The sequence below is a fragment of the Rattus norvegicus genome, chromosome 10 (assembly GCF_036323735.1).
Source record: "Rattus norvegicus strain BN/NHsdMcwi chromosome 10, GRCr8, whole genome shotgun sequence".
Lineage (NCBI taxonomy): Eukaryota > Metazoa > Chordata > Mammalia > Rodentia > Muridae > Rattus > Rattus norvegicus.
Genome location: NC_086028.1, coordinates 24,297,116 through 24,321,313, shown reverse-complemented (window position 1 = coordinate 24,321,313; position 24,198 = coordinate 24,297,116). Strand labels below are relative to the sequence as shown.

Here is a 24,198-nt window from a genome sequence, read left to right as displayed (position 1 = left end):
ATTTATAATAGCCAGAAAATGGAAAGAACCCAGATGCCCTTCAACAGAGGAATGGATACAGAAAATGTGGTACATCTACACAATGGAATACTACTCAGCTATCAAAAACAACGAGTTTATGAAATTCGTAGGCAAATGGTTGGAACTGGAAAATATCATCCTGAGTGAACTAACCCAATCACAGAAAGACATACATGGTATGCACTCATTGATAAGTGGCTATTAGCCCAAATGCTTGAATTACCCTAGATCCCTAGAACAAACGAAACTCAAGACGGATGATCAAAATGTGAATGCTTCACTCCTTCTTTAAATGAGGAAAAAGAATACCCTTGGCAGGGAAGGGAGAGGCAAAGATTAAAACAGAGACTGAAGGAACACCCATTCAGAGCCTGTCCCACATTTGGCCCATACATATACAGCCACCCAATTGGACTAGATGGATGAAGCAAAGAAGTGCAGACCGACAGGAGCGGGATGTAGATCGCTCCTGAGAGACACAGCCAGAATACAGCAAATATAGAGGCGAATGCCAGCAGCAAACCACTGAACTGAGAATAGGTCCCCTATTGAAGGAATCAGAGAAAGAACTGGAAGAGCTTGAAGGGGCTCGAGACCCCAAAAGTACAACAATGCCAAGCAACCAGAGCTTCCAGGGACTAAGCCACTACCTAAAGACTATACATGGACTGACCCTGGACTCTGACCCCATAGGTAGCAATGAATATCCTAGTAAGAGCACCAGTGGAAGGGGAAGCCCTGGGTCCTGCTAAGACTGAACCCCCAGTGAACTAGACTGTTGGGGGGAGGGCGGCAATGGGGGGAGGGCTAGGAGGGGAACACCCATAAGGAATGGGAGGGGGGAGGGGGATGTTTGCCCGGAAACCGGGAAAGGGAATAACACTCGAAATGTATATAAGAAATACTCAAGTTAATAAAAAAAAAAAAATAGCTTCAACACTTCAGCACTTCATATTTAAATTGTCTTATCCCAGAGTTTTCGTTTCAGACAAAGGTAGTGGAAACATGGAATTATACAATGTTAGATCTAGAAAGTAAGTGTAGGGACTCTTTAATCCAATAGCCTTCTCCTAAATGTTTTTACTAGGGGGTGTGTCTCAGTGAAGAATAGCACTGCCCTGGTATACCAGAAGATTCAGTTTCCTAGTACACTGAAAACGGGGGTAGTGGAGACACAGGCCAAACATTGTCTAATAGGAAGAAGTATCGAGCCTCTGTTTAAATGCTTTTAGTCACTGGAAAGAAACTCGGGAGGCTTGGCTCTTATATTGAAATTAAATGAAGCTTCCTGTAACTTTCCGCTGTCCCCCCGTCTGCATTGAACGACACAAGAGAGATCTAGACTTTATTACTTCGGGAGAACCAGAGTAATTTTCTATTGGTGATGGAATTTAAAATCAGATCTATTTAATGGAGTTTTTCCAGTTACTCTGCACATTCGTTTTCATGCCAGACATCCCGCTACTTGGAACATGAAATATCTCTGCATGTCCTAAAGTTTTTGTAAGACTACAATGTAAATATTGAGTCTTTTATTTATCATGGGAATATTTGGAGGATTTGGTTTGGGCAACTTTTTGTAAAAGTCTTAGATACGAAGAACATGTTCATAAGTCAGTGGGATCTGTAGTGTTAATGGAGTCACACTGAGGCATCCTCAGACCACCACGTACTATAAATACTCCTCAGAGTGCTTGTCACTTCCCTTCTGGAGCCTAAGGCTGGCTGGAGTTCATTTGTATTTCTTCTCGTATTAAAAATGACTCACAGTACCCTCTGACTTTGGAAATCCTTTACTTTCCCAATTGTAAGTTTGAAGTCTAAACTTGATGTGTGGTGCTGGAAAAGCAGTCGTGATGAAAAAAAAAAGAAAACTAATTATGAAGAAATATTTTCTACAAGCACATGGTTCTTTTAGAGACATTGAAATCTCTATGGGACAAATTAGTCTTCCCTTTTCATTTTCATCCTCAGTTGCCTGTGCTAAGAATACTGAAATGTAAGGAAAATATATTCTCTTCCAGATTGAAATGAAACACTTTCAAATTGCTTAATAACATCAAATTCCAATTTAAAACAAACTACACAAAACACAACTTGATGCTTCGTGTGTGAACTTTTACTTGACATTGAGGAGGATAACATAATTCATTTTTAAAGTGGTTAAAAGTACATTTTCTTTGTCTTAAACTGAGCAAAACATGTCCCACTCAATCAATTTCCCTGATTTTATAAATGAGGAAACTGAGCCCAACAAAGTTAGAGGATTTGAAATTGTGATTGACAGCTGAAACTCTTCTGTGTATTCCCTCTGACTAGGAGATAGTACCCTTGCTTCTAGAGTTTGCAACAGACATTATGTGTGTAAGTATTTTGACAATTCCTAGATTTAATTGTGGCAATACTTTCCATTAAACAAAATATATTAAAATTGAAAGCCAATATCATGTGATAAAATGTTTATTTTTCCCCCCACCTCTCACTTTCTCTAGGGAGATCATCACCGGGGATATTATCCAATGAAGACATTCTCATGGTAAGCACATTAACCAATTGAAACTTTTTTTACTTAAAGAATGTTATGCTCATTTCAGGTTTTGGTGAGAAATTTATCATTCAAGAGCATGAGTTGCATAAAGCAGAGTACTTATAAAATCTTTTGTTGAAAAGCTTTATTATTTCTACAGAATGTAAAAAACATGCTCTTATCTCACAATTCTCAAATGCAGTTCTTAGATTGCTCCATGATTCCCCATATCAACATGCATTGTCTGAAATGTGCTCTTTGTAGCAACAAGGCTCTTTCACCTGCGTGCATGACCGTTGTCACAGCAGGCTGCCTGTCACTGCTCAGCTTTGTTTCCTGACTAGGGGTAAAACCTCCTGTTGTAGTATAGGCTCTGTTGCTGCTGGAACGGCCATAGCTAGCTTAAATTTGTTATTGGACAAGTTACTGGTCTTCAAAGGGACTAAAATTTATACCTTCCATTCTGGTTCCAAAATTAAATATTGTTGTGATTGTCATAGTTGATATATAGCATCTACCACTTTCCAAGTGGCTTCCATATTATAAAATTCAGTAGAACCATCCCCATAAATGCCAGATCCATCACTAGCACATGTGACCCTAATTCACTATGACCAAATTCTCATTCCCATCCAACCGTCCTCCACAGCCACTACCTCAGTTCCCAGAATCCCTTTGGCATCGTTAGTTAGACAAAGAACTTACTTTGATATTTGATAATGCTTGCATTCTCCAACTGATACTTTTAAATGTAAATCCACAAAGGTGGTACAGGTCTTGTTTTCTACTGCACCAGTTAGTCAGGATTTCAGTCACTTCTCACAGTACCGTAGGTTATCATCAATGAACACAAAGGTATTTCCCCCAGTGACCTGAACACATAAACTTTTGGGAGAAACTTCTCTCAACATTTCTCTTCTCTTTCAACTCTTCCAATTTTCACAAATTAAACTTTGGCAAAAAATGATCACAACATCAATTTCGATAGCCTTGTGTCTTCAAATTGAGTCTGCAAGATACTAAGCGCTAAAGGAGACATGTATTATGTTATGAATAGGCAATAAATCTGATTCCAAGTTGGCTTCACTTTTGTTATTTACTGTTATTGGAATGTAGATGCATGGTAATAGATTGAAATGATTCCTTATGAACAGTGACTGATAACAGAGCCTTTTAATTGATGGGAGAATGAAAGAGAATGAAAGGACCAGAAGAGAAGAGAATCTTGAATCCCATATGGTTCCCTGAGCTTTACTACCAAATAAGACTGCACAGCTTCTGTAGACTCCTTGTAGTTTTTGTAAAATCTTACCAATATGTGATAAACACTTATTTACATATCTCTTTATTATGCTTCTCTTCCAGTAGAATATAACACCTAGGGATCTACTTAGCGTGTTATTGACAGCTGCATGGTTCATAGGTATCACAGAATGCATTCATAAACAATTAAGAAAGACAGCTTCCAATCTACATAGATTGTTTTCCTCATGCAATACATAAATGGATGCTCGTGGAAAACCTAGGTGTTTGTAAATCAGTTGTATTTTCAAACCAAGGAAAAGTTTGAATGCAACAGAATCCTCTGTGGATTATCTCAGTATAAGGGGCTGGTATTTGAGCTATCCTTGAACTATCTCAAATATGAAATTCTTTCTTAGAACTTATATATGGAAATCAACTTGTTGCAATGACAGGAAGATCAAATGGACAGGAAATTAATACAAAGATCTCATTCTCTCTCTCTGTCTCTCTCTCTGTCTCTGTCTCTCTGTCTCTCTGTCTCTCCCTCTCTCTGTCTCTCTCTCTGTCTCTCTGTCTCTATCTCTCTGTCTCTGTCTCTCTGTCTCTCTCTGTCTCTGTCTCTGTCTCTCTGTCTCTGTCTCTGTCTCTCTGTCTCTCTGTCTCTCTCTCTGTCTCTCTCTCTGTCTCTCTGTCTGTCTCTCTCTGTCTCTCTGTCTGTCTCTCTCTGTCTCTGTCTCTGTCTCTCTGTCTCTGTCTCTGTCTCTGTCTCTCTCTCTGTCTCTCTGTCTCTCTGTCTCTCTCTCTGTCTCTCTGTCTCTCTGTCTCTCTCTCTGTCTCTCTCTGTCTCTCTGTCTCTCTGTCTGTCTCTCTCTCTGTCTCTCTCTCTGTCTCTCTGTCTCTCTCTCTGTCTCTCTCTCTCTGTCTCTCTCTCTGTCTCTCTGTCTCTCTCTATGTCTCTCTGTCTCTCTCTCTGTCTCTCTCTCTGTCTCTCTGTCTCTATCTCTCTGTCTCTCTCTCTATGTCTCTCTCTGTCTCTGTCTCTGTCTCTCTCTCTCACACACACACACACACACCCTTTGAACACAGCATTTCAAACTCCATGCTTCTATGGTACCTATGAATAGGATCCAGGGTAACTTATTTTCAAATTCTAATGTGTATATGTATATCTAGTAGATGTTTGCTTCTTGTAAAGTTGCTAAAATTGCACAACTTAACCCATGTTCTGCAAAGACAAATTGTGAACATACTACGATATAAACATAACACTAGAGTAGATAGCAGTTAAATATTTCTTTATTGACTGCCAAAATTCTAACAAAATTCAAAGGTTTCTGTATTTATTGATTCTTTTCTACACTTTGGAATCAAAACAATAGCACTCATTGGTTTTGAATTTAGAAATATTTATTTACCACATTATTTATGAAGTCTATGCTAGATATTAGAAAGTACATGTGAATATACTCTGTGCTGATTGACCATGTTCTCCAGTGGGGTGATAAGCACCGTTATAAGTAAATGAATGGGAAATACACAGATGCTTTGTGATCAAACCAACAAACAAAAAATATAAACAATAAGTAAGCAAAACATGAACAAAACAAAACACCCACTACTGCCACCAAAATATCAGACCAGGATTCTAATGGAGTAGTTGCTGGGACAGCAATGATAGTCCTGTGGCTGACAGTAGTCACAGATCGCTTCTGGAGGAAGAAGCACATGAGATAAGAATGTCATCATGTTGTCGGCTGTGCAATAACATACAGATGCGTTTGCTTCCCAGGAAAACTGAATAGTAACTGTAATGGCAATAGACTGGAAAGAGGACAATGAGTAGAGTGTTTGAAAGGAGTATAAATTTAACATACATTTTTTTAGAAGTTAATTTTAGATCTGTTCTTATTGAAACCACCAATTCCGTTAAACAGGTGCCAATCACCATCTTGTTATCACTTATTATTAAGACAATAAAAACAGAAAGCATGACAGGGTTATCTACCAAGGCCTTGTCCCCAAGCAAAGGAAAACAAAATAGAACACTGACAAAACTAACTGGTCCACTGTACATTCAGGTGAGAAAATGAATAAGGGAAGAAGCAAGGTGATTAAACATAGGGGAAAAATGCCAACTATTGGGGAGCTAAAGATTCTGATAGGCAAAGAAAAGAAAACTAAAAGAGAAAATGGGATGTTTGCCATGTGAAAGAATTAAGTTTATGTGCCTGAAAAAAGGAGACCGTGGCTGAGATAGGACAGTTAACTGGTATGTTAGAGGAGAGGACTTCCAAGTACTGGGAAGTCTAAATTTTGCAATTAACTCTGTATAATTTGGAAACACCATGATTTAAGAGTGCAGTAGTCCAGAATACAGAGGCAATGGGACAGCGCTGAAGTTTAAAAATGGTATGGAGAAATCTGAGGTTGAGGACTAAGGCAAGAAGAACTGGAGAGTGGATACTACTTCAAAGAGAAAGGAGTGTCTGGGACAGATGAGGCATAAAGAGGACAACAATTCCACAACTAGGGCTGATGATTTGAGAAAGGAAGAGACACTTTGCTGAGAAGACAGTGTCTTTCAGCAATCCAAGCTATCTTGCCAGTGTAAGGAGGAGAACATTAGTGTGGAGACTGGGACAATCATTCCACAGTGGTACCATTTCAACTATGGGTGGTTCGCACATGGGGGCAGAGGAAAAGGAAGTTTTATAATGCAATGCCATGAAAATGTAGAAGGTGAGAAAAAAAGCCGACTGCTTGTTTCCTCAGAGATCTGCAAGAAATAAGCACACATGGTGCTGTCACAGTGGTCTGAGGGAAATTAGGAGGGATAGAAGTGTTGTGTCTGTGGGATCTTCTTCACTGTGCAGGAAGGGGTTAAATGCCGCCATAGATTACTTTTGTACTCATAACACTTTCTCACGTTTACTTAACTTTTCAGTGCCTGATTAAGGAATATCTTGTTTTGAAGTTTTCAATGGACTAAGCATTTGTCAATGTTGAGTGTTTCAAATTAAAATCTGATTAAGTGTCACCTGTGGTCAGTCCTGCCTGAGTCCTAATGTCTCACAGACTGAAAAGAGAGAGCAGATTTTATCCTAGCATTCCAACTTAGCGTCCCACTAAAAAGGCAATCTTCTCTAAGTATCTTTTATGCGCTCTCTCCTCTTTGTTTTAAACAAACAGAGTTAGCTGTGCTCCAAGCCCTTCCTTTTACTTAATTTCTCTGTTGACTTGATTAAAGCAACAGTTTTACACTCTGAGTTCCTTCCCACCAGGAGGTATTTCACAACTCTTCTTTTTATCCTTTCTCTTGTTTATCCAGACAATAAAATCATAATCCTATCTTTTACAACATCACAGACTCATAGCAGCATGGGATCACTCAGACGATCCTTGCTCCCATTAAGCTCTTAATTTCTGTATTGACTTTAATTAAATTTGAGAGGCATTTTCAGTAAGGGGAAAGAAACAAGCTTGTATGCTGGATTAACACCAGTGTATTAGCCCGGCTATAGATGTGATTTGGGGAAAAGAATAAGCGTTTCTTTTATTCCAAGTTCACAAATGTGAGATGCTCTGTCATGGGGTTGCTTGCTGCTGAAGATAAGAGTAGTTTACAGAAACTACCGTTTGAGTTGGGGCCCTTTTCATGGCAAATTCTGTAAGGGCGTTGGTTCTTTTGTGAAAGTACTTCTCAGAAAGATGCATTAATGTGTTGTTATTTCATAGTGATACCCTGGTGTGTGTATTTGGGCACATGAGCCATAGTGCATGTGGAGTACAAAATAAAAAAAAAAACTCTTGGGAGTTAGTATTCCCCACTTTGTTTTGGGGACAAGGACCTCTCTCTCTCTCTCTCTCTCTCTCTCTCTCTCTCTCTCTGTGTGTGTGTGTGTGTGTGTGTGTGTGTGTGTGTGTCTGTGTCTGTGTCTGTCTGTCTCTGTCTCTGTCTCTGTCTCTGCGTGTGTGTGTGTGTGTCTGTCTGTCTGTCTCTGTCTCTGTCTTTCTCTCTCTCTGTCTTTCTCTCTCTCTCGTCTATTGTACTGATAACATTACTGGTTTCTAGTTCTTAAGCAAGCTTCAGGCTGATATTGTCTCCATCTCTCATCTCTCTATAGAAAACCCTGCAGTTACAGTCACAATGGACTGCATCCCAAAATAATTTTAATGTGGATCCCACAGACATAACCCACCTTATCAAAATTGTTTTGAAAGCCCTATCCATCTCCCCGCCCTTCAGTGAAAACATTTGAAACAATATCTTCCTTAATACAAAAAAAATCGCAGAGAAATGGGCATAGGCTTAAAATGTAGGGAAGATATTTATTACTTCAGTGAATTAATATTTGCTGATCACATCCAACACGATGTGCATGCTTCCATTCAGTAAATGTTGACGGTGCTTGGTAGGTGGAACACGCCCGTACTCGAGCAGCTCATGCTACAGAAGCAGACAAAACCAATGAAAATATACATAGATTTAAGTAAATAATTGGCTTCCACACATTAGCATGAAGTCTGAGTAAAATTAAACAGAAACATAGAAGGTAAATCGATAGGAAAGGTGAAGCACAAAAGTGAAGAAAGTTTCCAGAGATCCCCTTCAATGGGAGACACTCAAAATGGTCATTTAACCTGTTACACAAAGTCCTTTGTCTTTTTGGAATTTTGAATAAGTCTACCTATTAAATTTAAATAGCTGGAGGTCATTTGTAAAGAAGAATAAGGCAGATGGAATAAAACCCAAGTTTACTTCAAAGAATAAATGCTTCCTTCATTCTTATAAAATATCAGATATACTTATTTCTTGAAACACTTGAAGTGATTAGAGAAAGTAATTAAAGCATAAGCCCACCTAATATTTTAAACCTGACTCACAGAAGGTTATGTGTTGCGTGGAAAGCTGTACTTCAATATACCTTCAGTGGAGGCACCCTCATCCCACCAGGCATTTGGGTGCTTGAAACAAAATTGGCTATAAATATAAATGAAATAACCTTCTGATTCTCCCTGAGGTATCCAGGCTGTTTCCCACCAGGCTGTATTGGGAGGGGAGCAAAACTCAGTCGGGAGAGGGAATGGATACACCGCAGGAGCTAGGTCGGAGTGTACAAGCAATGAACACAACTGGGGAAGAGCTTTGGAGAGGTACTTTATTTAACTGGGGTAGACGGGTGTATTTATGGCCGTGGGGATGTGGCCAGAGTCTCTGGGGTAAGGTTGTGCGGTCTCATACCATTGGCCAGGACAGGGATATTGGGAAGTGCTTCGTCAACATACTCATAGGGTCTCAGGGACAAACATAGTAAGTTCAAACAAGGACATAAGCCTAACAGGCGTGGTAATAAAATCTTCTTTAGTGTTGTTGGTAGGAAGGCCGGCTTTATGGCTCTGGGTTAGGTGAGGGCAGCCATCTCCTATCCCGCTCATGTTTGAGGCATCGAGGGTTGAAGCTCCCTCGCACCTTCTTCTATAACCCTGGGGCCATTACATTCCCTCGGTTAGTAAACTATTAAAGTCACATACTCATTTATTGTATGCGAGTATTGAATGAGTGTGTGTGTGTGTGTGTGTGTGTGTGTGTGTGCGTGCGTGCGTGCGTGCGTGTGTGTGTGTGTGTGTGTGTGTGTGTGTTGAATGAATGTATTTGTGGACATATACAGGGATCAGGGGGATTATTGTGTCTACTATATTACGTTTGTCTGCATCATTTCTTTGAGACAGGGTCTCTAAAATATTTGAAGTTATGATAGAAGCCAACGACCCCAGTGACTTCCACCCCCTACTCCCACAACTGAGGTTACCTGCATGCTCATACCCATGCCTACTGCTTTACATGGATTCTAAGGCCTGAAACTCATATCCTCATGCTTGAGCTTCAAGTATACTTATCTCCTGGACCATCTCATCAGTCCTGTAATATTCCTTTTTTTTTTCTTTTTTCTTTTTTTTCGGAGCTGGGGATCGAACCCAGGGCCTTGCTCTTGCTAGGCAAGCGCTCTACCACTGAGCTAAATCCCCAACCCCGTAATATTCCTTTTATTAGCCAGAGAGTAACAGGATAATATTTGCCACACATTTGATTAAATTCATTACATTTTACAATTAATTCTACTGATTTTTTTTAAACAGGTCTATCAGAAAATTTCCAATTGTATATGCCCATATCCATATGCCTTGTACATTTGATGATCAGCACTGATTTCTGGGGTTGCAATATTCTGTCTAACATATTACCCAGAATTTCCAACTCCTTTGTTGAAGCAAATTAAATGCTTATGAAAAATGGTGTGTTTGAAGTTGAGATGACAAAATCCAAATACAATTTAATCAAAATAACTGTGAAGTTACATTTTAACTATCATCTATTCATGTTGGAGAATGACATGCTAGCGCAAAATAATCTTTGATATCTGGCAAATCTTGTATCCTGTCAAGGAACAGAGCATTTTGATTTGTGGGAAGACATGAAATATCATCCAGTGTCACTCACTAGTCTAAATCGCTTGAGTGAGATTTTTTAACTCTCCGTACAGTGTTTAAACTTTACTACAAATTACTTGTAATTACAGAGACTACTTTTCAGCAGAAGATTTTTTTTCTCTCTCGTGAGCAAAATATATCATGATTTTGCAGTTTTACTTTTATTGTGATGCTAAAACTTTGGCACAAAAAACATGGCCTGTTTGATTTAACTAGTCATATAGCATGCATATGTAAGTGTGAATGATATATATTTTATCATATATATATATATATGTTAAATTTTATAAGTGGAAGCATTTTATAAGTGGAGAAAACTGAGATGGGCAGAAAATTATCTTCTGTTTGGTAATTTTATTTGTTTTGTTTTCTTGTCTTTAAAAATTTTTTTTTACCATAACACTAGACATTAGGTTTTTGTTCATTTTCTTTTGGTCTTGAAAATTGAACCCAGGGCCATGTGCAGGCTGCATGTCTGCTTTGTGATCAAGCTACTTCCCCATTCTCACGTATATTTGAAAGACACAAATTCTGAAAAGGATACAGGCCATATTAACAGCTTTATCATGTAGACGAAATATGCATTTAAATGACAAAACACTTAGGATCATAGCAAACCTTATCTTGACACAACAGTAGAACACTAAGGTTATCATTATTATTTTACGTTTTCAAGTGAGGTCTAGTCTCTAGCTCAATTGTAGACAGCTTTTCTAAGATGTTTGAGGTGCTGAATTCCAGCCAAAGAACTCAGGAAACTAACACAATTGGGGTTTCTGTCAAGCATATATACTCCAAAGACAGAGTTTCAGACCATACTTCCCTATATTTCAACTCTTAAATTCTATCTCCTTTAGTGCTGTGAGCCGGAGCCTTAAAGGGCAGGGCTGGGGTGGAAATAGCTGTAAGGTAGGGAACTTAGAGTTACTCTTCCTCATTATTTTGACCACTTATTAGTCTCTGAATTAACTGCTACAAACTGCAAAAAGAAATGAACAGACAAATAAACAAGAATCATAAAACAAACAAAACAAACAAACAGACAAATGAAACCCCCAAGCTTCTCAGACCAGTATTGAAAATGATCCAGGCAGCTTGACGAATCAACTGCCCAGTAAAACAGTAGTAGGAGAGCCTGCTATAGAAACCTAGACTTCCTGGGCCAGGGGGCTTTGGCCTATTTAGACAACTACTTATGAATCCCCCGCTGTGGACAGGTCTCAGATTCAACCAGTAAGAGGTTCTCTTCCACCGGTGGATACACTTTTGGCTTGCAGGTTTGTACTGCAGCAATCAGGGTCCAGAACTGTTATGTACCAGAGATGGCTTTTATCTGTCAGTGGCAGCGCATAGTAACTACTAGCACAATGAAAGGTAGTCAACATTGAGGGCGTTTGCTGACCAATTCAAGACTGATTTATTTATGCCCTTCAAATAAAGCGTGTGGTGCTCTTTTATCTAGTTTTCTTGGACAACCAAGAAAAAGGGTTATACTTTGTGTTGTTTTTGCAGAACTCTGGGGCCTCCGTGAACATTAATGTTTTAGGGGGACTATGACTAACACTGTACTTTTAAACAACACTCTTGTTTTAAAATTCAGTTCTGTTCTGCTTTGATATTGCAGGACTCTTAAATTCTAATAGTGTACAAAGTCTATTTGAAGTCAATATGTTTTATGTAAAAGAAAAGTTTTAGTAAATTAATCTGGGATTAGATACTTTTCTCTAAGCCTGTATTCCAGGACGAACCTGCAGACTCAAGAGTAGTTGTTCAAGAGGTTGTTAATAATACAATGAAGATGCTAACATGAATTTTTGTTGAATTGATGACCTTCTTAATTAGGTGTTGACACATGAGTCTAATTGAATTTAGTAATTTACTGAATTATAGATCATCAACCTCAAAACTCTTATTTTACCTAATAGGATTTAAACAGCACGCATCCCATAATAGAACTATGAAGAGTGAATTTTCACAGAGAATCAAGAAGAAAATATAAATGGGTCTCTTCTCCTTATTCAGACCATGTATAATCACTGACCTCATCTGACACAGACTATTCTGTGTGAAAGAAATCTTACTGCATTTAAATAAAAATAAAGTACTCCTAATTTTCACCCAGAATAAAGGGCACTGTATATTTAATAAAAATAAGGAGAAGTCATTATCTAAATTAAAATGAGATCTGTACTTATGTATGAGGAAAGAGCTCTTCTAATTAGTGTAAAGTCACACCACTAAAAGTAGGAGTTGATATGCAATTAGGAAAATCCGACAAACAGACAGAGACACAAAGAGAGACTTGCTTGTAGCAATTTAGCCCTATTACAAATAGGAAAAAAAGTTGAAGTGATATTTTAGAAAAAAAATATGTAAAATATTTGATAAAGGCTATACTTAAAAATTCTATAGAATGTTGTAGCTCTAGTATAGTATGTATGAAACTAACAGCTTAGATTTTAATCATGGAAGATATACCTCAGCATAGACTGACATAGATAATTATAATACCCAGAAGTCATAGGAAAACAGGAAGTGAATACTACAAAGACTAATTATGGCCCCAATACAATCCTCAGAAAGCCTTCCATAAGTATGTATAATGGTTAAGATCCTACAAAGTTTCATCTAAATATTAGGGTTTATCATGATCTTATGCATAATTATACTTACATCAATTACTTGAAAAACAACATGGCATGTAGGGTTCATATTTTGTTTCTACCCAAAAATGAAATAAAATTTATTTCTAGATAATCCATCCAATAATTAAACAAAAGAGATACATGAACACTTGAACTATCTCTTCTGCTACTTACACCTCACGTAAGGAGAGGTGAAAAATATCTTCAACATGGGAGAGGGAGGACAGGGGATAACATTTGAAATGTAAATACATAAAATATCCAAAAAATTATCTTTAACAGACTTTGTGTTTTATGAAAGCATTATCTTTGTTCCTAGTCAATGTAACTATGTGGAATCTTTTGAAGAATACAATAAAAGAATGCAGTTAATTAGATCATATATGGCTTTCCTTATGGAAAACTGCACATTTTTAAGAAGGAACATATTGTTTAAAAGATCTACTACTGTAGAAGCTTCCTAAATTTGTAAATATGTTAAAATATTCTAAATTGAGACACTAAATAATAAGGAGACAATTCCCAAACTAGATGTATCATGTCACCGAGTGAAACCTCCAGTTCCTTGATTGGGTTACTCTGGTTGAGCCCTTGGGTAAAGCAACTCCCCAGACATCACACCAGAAGCTATTGCCAAGGTCATGAGCTGCTTCAAACAACCTGAATGGTAAGGCCCTATTGCTGTAGGCAACACCTAATAATGTCATTAATAATGGGAAGTAGAGTTGGTGAGTAACTGTAAGTACCCCTACAAATGTGTAGCATTGGTGGTACTGGAAGATACTCTGTACACTACTGGAGATAAAAAGTAATTACTAATATCAGTCACCAACAGACCCCATGGCTCAATGCAGTGATGTGCCTGCAAGCTATCCTGCTTCAATATTAGCACAAAGGTGACAGAAGTGATGTACTATTTTTTAAATTGTATTTAAGACCCACTCCACAAAATGGAACCTTTGCATGAACCTGCTAAAGAGGGTTCGAGGACCTGTGATTGAATATGTCATGTGTCTTAGGAAAAACACGAGAATATTATTTTGCTAAAGGAACATAGCAATAAAATGACTCCTAGTGACATACTACTACTGTACAGGTAGATCAGTATCTTCCTCAGTTCACATCTGAGAAACATTTTTGAGAAAGATGAAAAATCATGCATGGATCCATTACTGGATGCTCTGCAGAAATCAGAGAACCCAATCCTAAATGTGATGTCACTATCAAAACACTCACCGTCAAGGGACAAGAATCTCTGTGGGAGAGGAAATGCAAAAATGAAGAGGCCCAGTTAATAGATATCTCAAAAAAAAGCTGTCTTCAGACATGACAGGGCTAATACACACAGGAATTCACACGGACTGTGGCACCATTCCCAAGATCTACACAAGTTCAAGCAAAATGGGTTCCCAGCTCTCTCTCTCTCTCTCTCTCTCTCTCTCTCTCTCTCTCTCTCTCTCTCTCTCTAGCAGAGCGGGGGATAAGAATCAAAATCAATTTTCTCCAGTGAATTGTCACTGGATATAGCAAGACTGTAGGGCAGGGGGGCCCCATGTCTTGGAGTAGTTGGTCAACAGAAGAGGAACTCATAAGTATTTATGAACTTGTATAAGGTTTTGCTCTGTACTTGGCAATTTTTATACTCCTAGTCTTTTGCTTCTATATCCCAATTTGGGTTTTGGGGGGCTGTTCCTGTGTTTGTTGCTGTTTTCGTTGCTTGTTGCTTGTTTCATGCTGTTTGTTTTTTAGAGAGAGACCGTAACATTGGGTGGGAGTTGAGATGGTAGTGAGAATTGAGATGAGTTGTGAAAGGAGAACCATGACTAAGGTATGATGGTAAAAAGTAAATAAAGGAATAACTACACATAGACAAATAATTATGGAATATAGCCATACTTCAGAAAATTGAGTTTCAATTGAAGGGAATTTTACTATTTTACCATTTTTCCAGTACCCTGCTTCTAATTTTTTACTGGATATTTTATGTATTTATTTTTCAAATGTTATCTCCTTTCCCTACCCTCCCATCCCCCATCCCACTCTTCATGAGCATGTTCCCACTCCCACCCAACTACTCCAACCTCAACACCCTGGCATTCCCCTATATTGAAGAAACAAGCCTACACACGATCAAGGGATTCAGCTCCTATTGACGATGGACAAGGCCATCCTTTGCCGTATATGTGGCTGGAGCCATGGGTCCCTCTATGTGTACTCTTTGGTTGGTGGCTTAGATCCTGGGAGCTCTGGTGGGATCTGGTTGTTTTGATATTGTTGTTCTTTCTATGGGGTTGAAAACCCCTTCAACTTCTTCAGTCATTTCTCTCACTCCTCCATTTTGGTTCCCTTGTTCAGTCCAATGGTTAGCTGCAAGCATCCTCATCTGTAACAGTAGGGTTCTTACAGAGCCTCTCAGGAGACAAGCACATCTGGCTCCTCTTAGCAAGCACTTCTTGGCATCAGCAATAGTGACTGAGTTTGGTGGATGCATATGGGAAGGATATCAGGTGGGGCAGTCTCTGGATGACCTTTTCTTCAGTCCCTGCTCCACTCGTTGTCCCTGTATTTCGTCCCATGAGTATTTTGCTCTCCCTTCTAGGAAGGAATGAAGCATCCACATTTTCCTCTTCCTTTTTCTTGAGCTTCATGTGGTCATGTGGTCTGTGAATTGTATCTTAGGTATTGTGAGCTTTTTGGGTTAATATCCCCTTATCAGTGAGTGCATACCATGTGTATTCTTTTGTGACTGGGTTATCTCACTCAGGATAATATTTTCTAGTTCCATCCATTTGCCTGGACTCTAACTTCTTGAGTTCTTTGTGTATATTAGATATAAACCATATATTTTGTGTGCGAATGGTAAAGACCTTTTTCCAATCTGTTGGTTGCTGTTTTGTCCTATTGACAGTGTCCTTGGCCTTACAGAAGCTTTGCAATTTTATGAGGTCAAATTTGTTGATTCTTGATCTTACAGCATAAGCCATTGGTTTTTTTGTTCAGAAAAAATTTTCCCTTTGCCTATGTGTTTGAGGCTCTTCCCCATTTTCTGTTCTATTACTTTCGGTGTATCTGGTTTTATATGGAGGTATTTGAAGTACTTGGATTTGAACTTCATACAAGGAGGTAAAAGTGGATCGATTTGCATTCTTCTACATGTTGACCTCCTGTTGAAACAGTACCATATGATGAAAATGCTGTCTTTTTTCCTATTGGAAAAAAGCTCCTTTGTCAAAGATCAAGTGACCATAGGTGTGTGTGGGTTCATTTCTGGGTCTTCAATTCTATTCCATTCCATCCACCAGACTCTGTACCAATACAGTGCAGTTTTATGATGGTTGCTCTGCAATGCAGCTTGAGGTCCGGAATGGCGATTCCCCCAGTAGTTCTTTAATTGTTAAGAATAGTTTTTGCTATCCTGGGTTTTTGTTATTCCAAATGAATTTGCAAATTGCTCTTTCTAACTCTATGAAGAATTGAGTTGCAATTTTGATTTGGATTACATTGAATCTGTAGATTGCTTTGGGCAAGATGGCCATTTTTGCTTCATTATTCCTGCCAATCTATCAGCATGGGAAATCTTTCTATTTTTTGAGATCTTCAATTTCTTTCTTCAGAGACTTGAAGTTCTTGACATACAAATCTTTCACTTGCTTAGTTATAGTCATCCCAAGGCATTTTATATTATTTTTGACTGTTGTGAAGGGTGTATATTTCCTAATTTCTTTCTCTGCCTGTTTATCTTTTGACTAGAGGAAGGCACTGATTTGTTTGAGTTATTTTTATATCCAGCCACTTTGCTGGAGGAGGGGGTATGGGAGAGGGAGAAAGGGGATAACATTTTAAATGTAAATACATAAAATATCCAAAAAATAAAATTAAAAAATTCATATTTCGTCTGGAATGTCATCAAAGACATATTGCCATTGAAGTTACCTTTGTTAAAATATGATAACATTCATTTAATAGATGTAGGAAATTTTGAAAGCCATTGTACATAATCATGCCAAATAATTTCAAATTATTTTATTCCCAAAAATTAATTTTTCTGAGTGTATGGTAAGAAAAGGATTATTATTATTTATATTTTTGTGCATCTATTATCTTTGTTGGATAAAAGGAGAGTTGTATTTAGAAAAGTGATATTATTGATATACCCTAATTTCAGTTGTGGATTTTCTTTTACTCTTTACAAGCCATGGGTTTATTATTACTGTATCTTACATGTTAATGGTGGATTTTCTTTGTTTACACAATTACGAATGTAAATAAGTATACCAAAAGTTGGTAGACATAGAGGCTGCCACATTGAGGCAGCAATTGAAGAGTTGCAAGCCAGGCCTGTTTATCCACAAAGCCTATTATGCAACTTAGTTGCCCAGTGAATTCACTTCACTAATGCACATATATTGAATCATGATAGACCTAAAACTATTGGCTGTCATACGGGCTTAAGTACAAACAGGGAATTTGAAGAAAGGACGAAAAAGAATGTGAAAAATTCTAACAAAATAGTTTCACTAATGAGGACTCCACATACTTACTGATCTACCCCTGGTTACTCTATGAGAATGGAAATACTTTCCCTGGCAAGATTTCTGCATTATACAGAAAGTGTTTGGATTCCAGTGCATGCTTCAGCCTTATCTTTTATGCTCTGAAATGCTGTTATTTTTATATCAGATTCTGAAATGTGATGACAAAACATGACCTTCTGAGGAGAATCTGATGGGTCTTATAGACACTCCACACCTGCATTTCTTTCTGACACAGTTACTGGGGCTCTGATATCTTTACTTCAGCCTTGTTTATGATGCTGTATCATCAAGTGATACCATGATCAAGGCTTTGACACTGATTGTCTTAGGGATGGGATCCGTTTCCTACACAGTTATTACCTTCTGCATTCCTTTCATTAACTTCATTTTTATTTTGACTGTGAGGTTAATTTTCATTAAGTCTGAGTGAAACACTGCAGGGAAAATATAGAATCTGACAACTTCAGCAAGCAATAGAAATGCGGCAGAATATTTTACAACAAGTGAGACAGGGCAACATTAACACTTGGTAAAAACTAAGATTCAAAACAGAACCAGAGCTCAGAGAATCACCTGGGATGAGATGGCTGAAGTTTATGTATTTTATTCAATTATTAGATAAACTGGCAATGTATAGTGATAGTAAATTTATCTATTTTATCTCTTTTTACTTTTGTACTATTTTATTGTAGATAACAGAAAATATTAATGAAATATGAAATGTTATGTTACAGCATGAGTTATTATTTATTGAGGGTTGCATTATTTTAATTTTTATTTATTAACCATTTTCTTTGCATTTTAAATATTATCTCCCTTCCCTGTCTCCCCCAATTAATCTGCACCCCATTTCCCTCCCTTTTACTTCTAAGAGAGTGCTCCCCACCCACCTACCCACTCCTGTCTCATCCTTCTAGCATTCCCCTTTAATGTTTAAAATAAAGAATTTTTAAATGATAACTAGTCATATCTAAGTGAAGGTTTCTAAAGACCTTCAATCTACAATGTGTGTGCATAAGATACTATCTTTTTCCTTTCAACTTAATTTCAAGTGATTATATGCTCGTATTATTTTGGGCTGTCCTATCCCTGAATACATACTACTCTCAAAAGAATTTTTTCTTATGAATCCATTCATTTGCTATTGAGGATAGAACTTTATAACAAGGGGGTTAGAAATTTTCAGGCACTCTATAGCCTGAGGTATTCATAAGCAAATGAATTTGCCCTTTATTTTAGAGCCTAGAAACAGATTTCGAAATTGCCCATTTCAAGTGCATATTGGAAATATTCTGTTTGCCCAATTCTCTGACATATGATATAGGTCTTCCATGTATATATTAAATAAAATAGTCATAGATAAGAGTCTCTAGGCCCTTCCTGGTCTTGAAGGAAACAATATATAACATAATCTTAATTTACAATTTTTTCTTCACTCACAAAATGGATTCAACAATGTTGGGGGGTTATTTAAAGTTGAAAGTCCATTCGTTACAGCTCATATGACAGAAGCTCTCAGACAATGGAATAATTCCTGCACACCTTTAATTCTGATAATGACACTTAAATACAGTTTTTTGGATAGGTCAGTGTCTGACAGCAGGTACCTCCTATTGGTTTGGACTGAACTTGGGAAGATTTCATCTTCTTATCCAGGGGTGTGGTCCTGCTTCTACAACTGATCTGTCTTGAGCCTTCTTGACTTGTGGTCACATCTTCACCCGCGGAGGAGAAGCTTGGGCCATTGTCTTGATCCTGTGTAACCCGTAGTCATGTCCACATATGTGGAGGAGGGGCTTGGGGCATTGCCCTACGTGACTTGCTGTCTCAAGCGTCTCTATAAGGGTCCGTCGGGGCGCAGCTATGTGAGACCCTGATATCTAGATTAGAAGCTTATTGAGTTTTGATTTTGACAGGTTACTGGGAGTTGTGACTATAACCACCGGGGACAGATGCTGAGAATGTGAGCAGAGTCCACAAGACAGCTGTGAGATCGGAGGTCTCGGTATGGGATTGGTGTAACAAAGAGCTGCCTTGGGAACTCGATGGATGGCGGCTGTGGGATGGAAATTGGGAATTTAGCGAGTCAGGTAGAGATGTTTTGCTGATTTGAGATGAAAATGTCCTGCAGATGCCATGTGGCCCACTGGTGTTGACAATATTGTAGGTTGGTGCATTTTGCTTTATTATTTACTACAACAGCTGGTTAGAGTTATACCAAGACATTTTAAATTATTCATAGCTACAGAAAAGGATGTTGTTTCCTTCATTTCTTTGCCACATTATCATTTGTATCAAGGAGGGATACTGATTCCGATTTCTATGTGTTAATTTTGTATCCAGCCACTTTGCTGAGGCTGTTTTCCAGTTGTAGGAATTCTCTAGTAGAATTGCTTGTAAATACTACCATATTATCTACAAATAGCAATACTTTGATTCCTTTCCCAATTTCTACCTCCTTGTTTTCCTTTAGTTGTCTTACTGCTCTAGCTAAAACTTCAAGTACTTTATTGAATAGATAAGGAGGTCACAGGCAGCCTTGTCTTGTCTCTGGGTTTAGTGGGATTGCCTTAAGTTTCTCTTCATTTAGCTTGATGTCAGCTATTGACTTGGTGTCTGTTTATTAATTTGATTATGTTTAAGAATGTGGATTATATCCCTGATCTCCCTAATATTTTTTTCATGAAGGGATGTTGGATTTTGTCATAAGGATTTTTTCTGCATCTAATGAGATAAACATTTATATTTTTTTCTGTTTCTTTCTATAATGGACTAAGTTGATAGAATTTTCATATATTGAACCATCCATGCATACCTTAGTTGAATCCTACTTCATCATGATGGATGTGTTTTTGATGTGTTCCTGGTTTTGGTTTGTGAGTACTTTATTGGGTATTTTTCCATCAATGCTCATAAAAGAAATCCATCAATTCTCTTTCTTTGTTGAATCTTTGTGTGGTTTAATTGTGTGGTTTAGGTATCAGGGTGCCTGTGGTATTAAAGAATGAGTTTGGCAGTGTTCCTCCTTTTTTTATTTTGTGGATTAGTTTGAGGAGTATTGATATTAGCTTATTTTTGAAAATCTGGCAGAATTCCGCACTAAAAAATCTGGCTCTGAACTTTTGTTGGTTGGTAGAATTTTGATGACTTCTTCTATTTTCTTAGAGGTTATGAGGATGTTTAAATAGTTTACCTGATCTTGATTAACCTTTGGTAAGTGTTATTTATCTAGAAAACCATCCATTTCATTAAGATTTTTCCAACGTTGTGGAATATAGGCTTTTAAAACTTTATTTATTTATTTTTACATTACTTTTTTAAAATAGTCCAGACATTGCCAGTCTTCCCTTTGACAGTTCTGTATCCCATTGCTCCTCCCTCCCTCCAAGAGGATGTTTCCCCCTCTAGCCCTCCTATTTCCTGGGGCCTCAATTCTCCTCAGGGTTAGGTATTTCTCCCACTGATGCTGGACCAAGCAGTCCTTGGCTATATATGTGTTGGGGGCCTTGGACCAGCTCCTGTATGCTTCTGGGTTGGTAGCTCAGTGTTTCAGAGATCTCAAGGGTCTGGGTTAGTTGAGACTTCTATTGTTTTTGCTCTCCTCTTCAGGTTCTTCCAGCTTTTCCCTAATTCAAACACAGCAGTCCCTGATTTCAGTCCAATGGTTGGTTGTAAGAATCTGTATTTGTCTGTGTAAGCTGATGGTTTGGCCTCTCTGAGGACATACATAAAAATCATGTGACTATAAGCACACCATAGTTTCAGTAATAATGTCAGGCCTTGGAGACTCCCCTTGAGATGCATACCAAGTTGAGCTGGTCATTGGATTGTCTTTCTCTGCAGGTTTCCTAGAAAACTTGAAGTAGATCTCCGTAAAGACCTAGCTATACCACTATTGGGCACAAACCCAAAAGATGGCCGAGCATTCTACAGGACACATGATCCACTTTGTCCATAGTGGTATTATTTTTGATAGTCACAAGATAGAAACAACCCACATGTCCTACCAATGAAGAATGGGTACAGAAAATGTGGTTCATTTATACAATGAAATACTATTCAGCTATTAAGAATGATGACATCATGAGTTTTGTAGACAAATGGATGGAACTAAAAAATACCATGCTAAGTGAGGTAATGCAGACCCAAAAGGACATGCATGCTATGTACTAGTAGGTGAATATTAGACAAAAAATACAGAATACCTAGGATACAATCCACAGAACTGAAGAAAATTAACAAGCAGAAGGGCTCAAGTAAGGATGTTTTAATCCCACTTGGGAGGGAGAAGAAACAATCAAAGGAGCCAGAGGGAGGCAAGAGCCAGGGTGGCAGAAGGGAGGCGGAGGGAAAGGGGAACATGATCAGATATTGGGGGAGATAGGAGAGAATCCCTGGGGGCCAGCAGAAGAATGGAAATATGCAGCCTTAGGAGGTAGGAGGCCAGCGGACCCTCTAGAATGTACCAGAGACCTGGGACCAGAGACTCAGGATTCAAATAAAAGACCTTAGAAGTAATGTCCCACAGTAGGGAGTGGGAACTCATAGAGTTACCCCCATTAGAAAGACAGGGCATCAAGTGGAGAGATGGGTTTGCCATGCCACAGTCAAAAATTATGGATTGTTACTGTCTAAATAAAACTGCCGGGACTAAAATAGAGGATACAGGCTTTAAAGTAAGACCTAATGATTATTTAAATTTCCAGTGTCTATTGTTATGTCTCCCTTTTCATTTCTGATTTTGTTTATTTGTATACTGTCTCTCTGTCTTTTGGTTCATTTGGCTAAGGGTTTTACTATGTTGTTTCCATCTATATTTCTCAAAGCACCAGCACTTTGTTTCATTGGTTCTTTGTATTGTTTCTATCTGATTGATTTCAGACCTGATTTTAATTATTTTCTACCTTCTACTCCTTCTTGGAATGCTTGCTTCTTTTTCTCTAGAGCTTTCCAGTGTACTTTTTAATTGCTAGTATGAGACTCTAATTTCTTCACAAGGCAGTTAATGCTGTGGGCTTTTCTCTTAGCACTGGTTTAACTGTGTCCCATAAATTTGTGGATATTGTGCCTTCATTTTCATGAATTCTAGAAAGTCTTTATTTTTTCTTTAACCTGACCAAAGATCATTGAGTAGAGAGTTGTTCAATTTCCATAAGTGTGTGGGCTGATGTTTCTGATGTTGCTGAAGACCAGCTTTAATATATGGTAATCTGGCAAGATATAGGTGCTATTCCAATTTTCTTACATCTATTGAATGCTAGCATTGTGATTGACTGTATGGTCAAGTTTAGAGGAAAACCCTATGAATTGCTGAAAAGAAGGTATATTCTTTTGTGTTTGGGTGAAATATTCTATAGATTTCTGTTAGGTCTATTTCATTCAAAATGATGATTATTTTCATTATTTCTCTGTTTAATGTTTTATTGGGAAGGGGGTTAACCTTGATTGTCTTAGTGTGACAGGCCTTTGATGACTATCTTTTGGCTGTATGTTTCTGGATGAGCAGGTCTGTATGATTCAGGATCGACAAGTCTGTTGCAGCTGGTCAGAGAGATGGCAGAAGAATGGAAGACTGTCTTGGATAGTAGACTACTCATGGCATATACATAATATTCTTAATTAATATGCTATAATCTTAGATCATGATGTATTTAATTCCTATAGATAATGGCCATATGCTCTCATTTTGTCACTTAAGAATGTATACATTTTTATTAATGTATACACACACACACACACACACACACACATTGTTCAACACCAACAATGTCCCCCCTTGGTCTCTTTCTAATGCATTTCCCCTTTCACTTTACTATTTTACACACACATACTTTACTATCTTGTACACATAATCATAAATGCAACCTGATGAGTCTGTTTAATATTGCTTGAATATGTATGATTTCAGGCTTGACAACTTGCATTTGAGAAACCAGTTAGGAAGTTAACACCTGGGAAAGACTAAGTCTCCTATTCTCAGCAAACCTAAGTTGCCTATAATTCTTCAATTGGGCATAGGATCCAATTTTTTTCCTCCTTCATATAAATTATATCCTCTTATTCTCCTCTCAAGTGGTCCCCACACGGTACCATTTTATTTTTCTATGATTACTGCAAGTAATATATTCCTATCTAAAGTTTAGAAAATGTGTACCTCAGATGACAGAGAACAAATGATGTTACATGTGTACAATCACTCCATATGATCTTTTCTAGTTCTACCCATTTATATAAAAATTTCATGATTCAAGTTTCTTACAGATGGATAGTGTTTTCAGAGTATATATGTATCTCATTTTCATTATTTACTCCTCAGTAAAATGGTATTTTAGGTTGTTTCTATTTTCTAGCTATTGTTACCAGGAATAATGAACACAGCAGAGCAAGTCTGTGGAGTATGTCAGTTAGTTCTTTGGGCATCGGATGAAGGGCTGTACACTTGACTAATATCGTAGATTATTTTTTCAGATTTTTTCAAGCTTTTCCATACTGATTTTCAGAGTGGGTGGACCACCTTCAACAACAGTGAATGAGTGCTCAGTTCTTCTTCTTCTTCTTTTTTTAATCTTTGCATTTCTGACTGGAGGAATATAAAATCTCAGAGCTGTTTTGATATTTAACATTTCCCCCAATGTTAGAAATGATGTAAAGTTTTGATCTATTTCTTAAGCTGTTTTTATTTCCCTTCAGAATTCTGTAGGACACTTTTTTTGAATGGGACTTTGTCCTTTTGCCT

The 24,198-nt window shown here is 37.8% G+C and overlaps 1 pseudogene; it reads left to right on the top strand.

Moving 5' to 3' along the window:
- The window catches only part of LOC108352072 (uncharacterized), a 2,585,468-nt pseudogene that overhangs the window by 263,539 nt on the left and 2,297,731 nt on the right, over window positions 1–24,198 (top strand).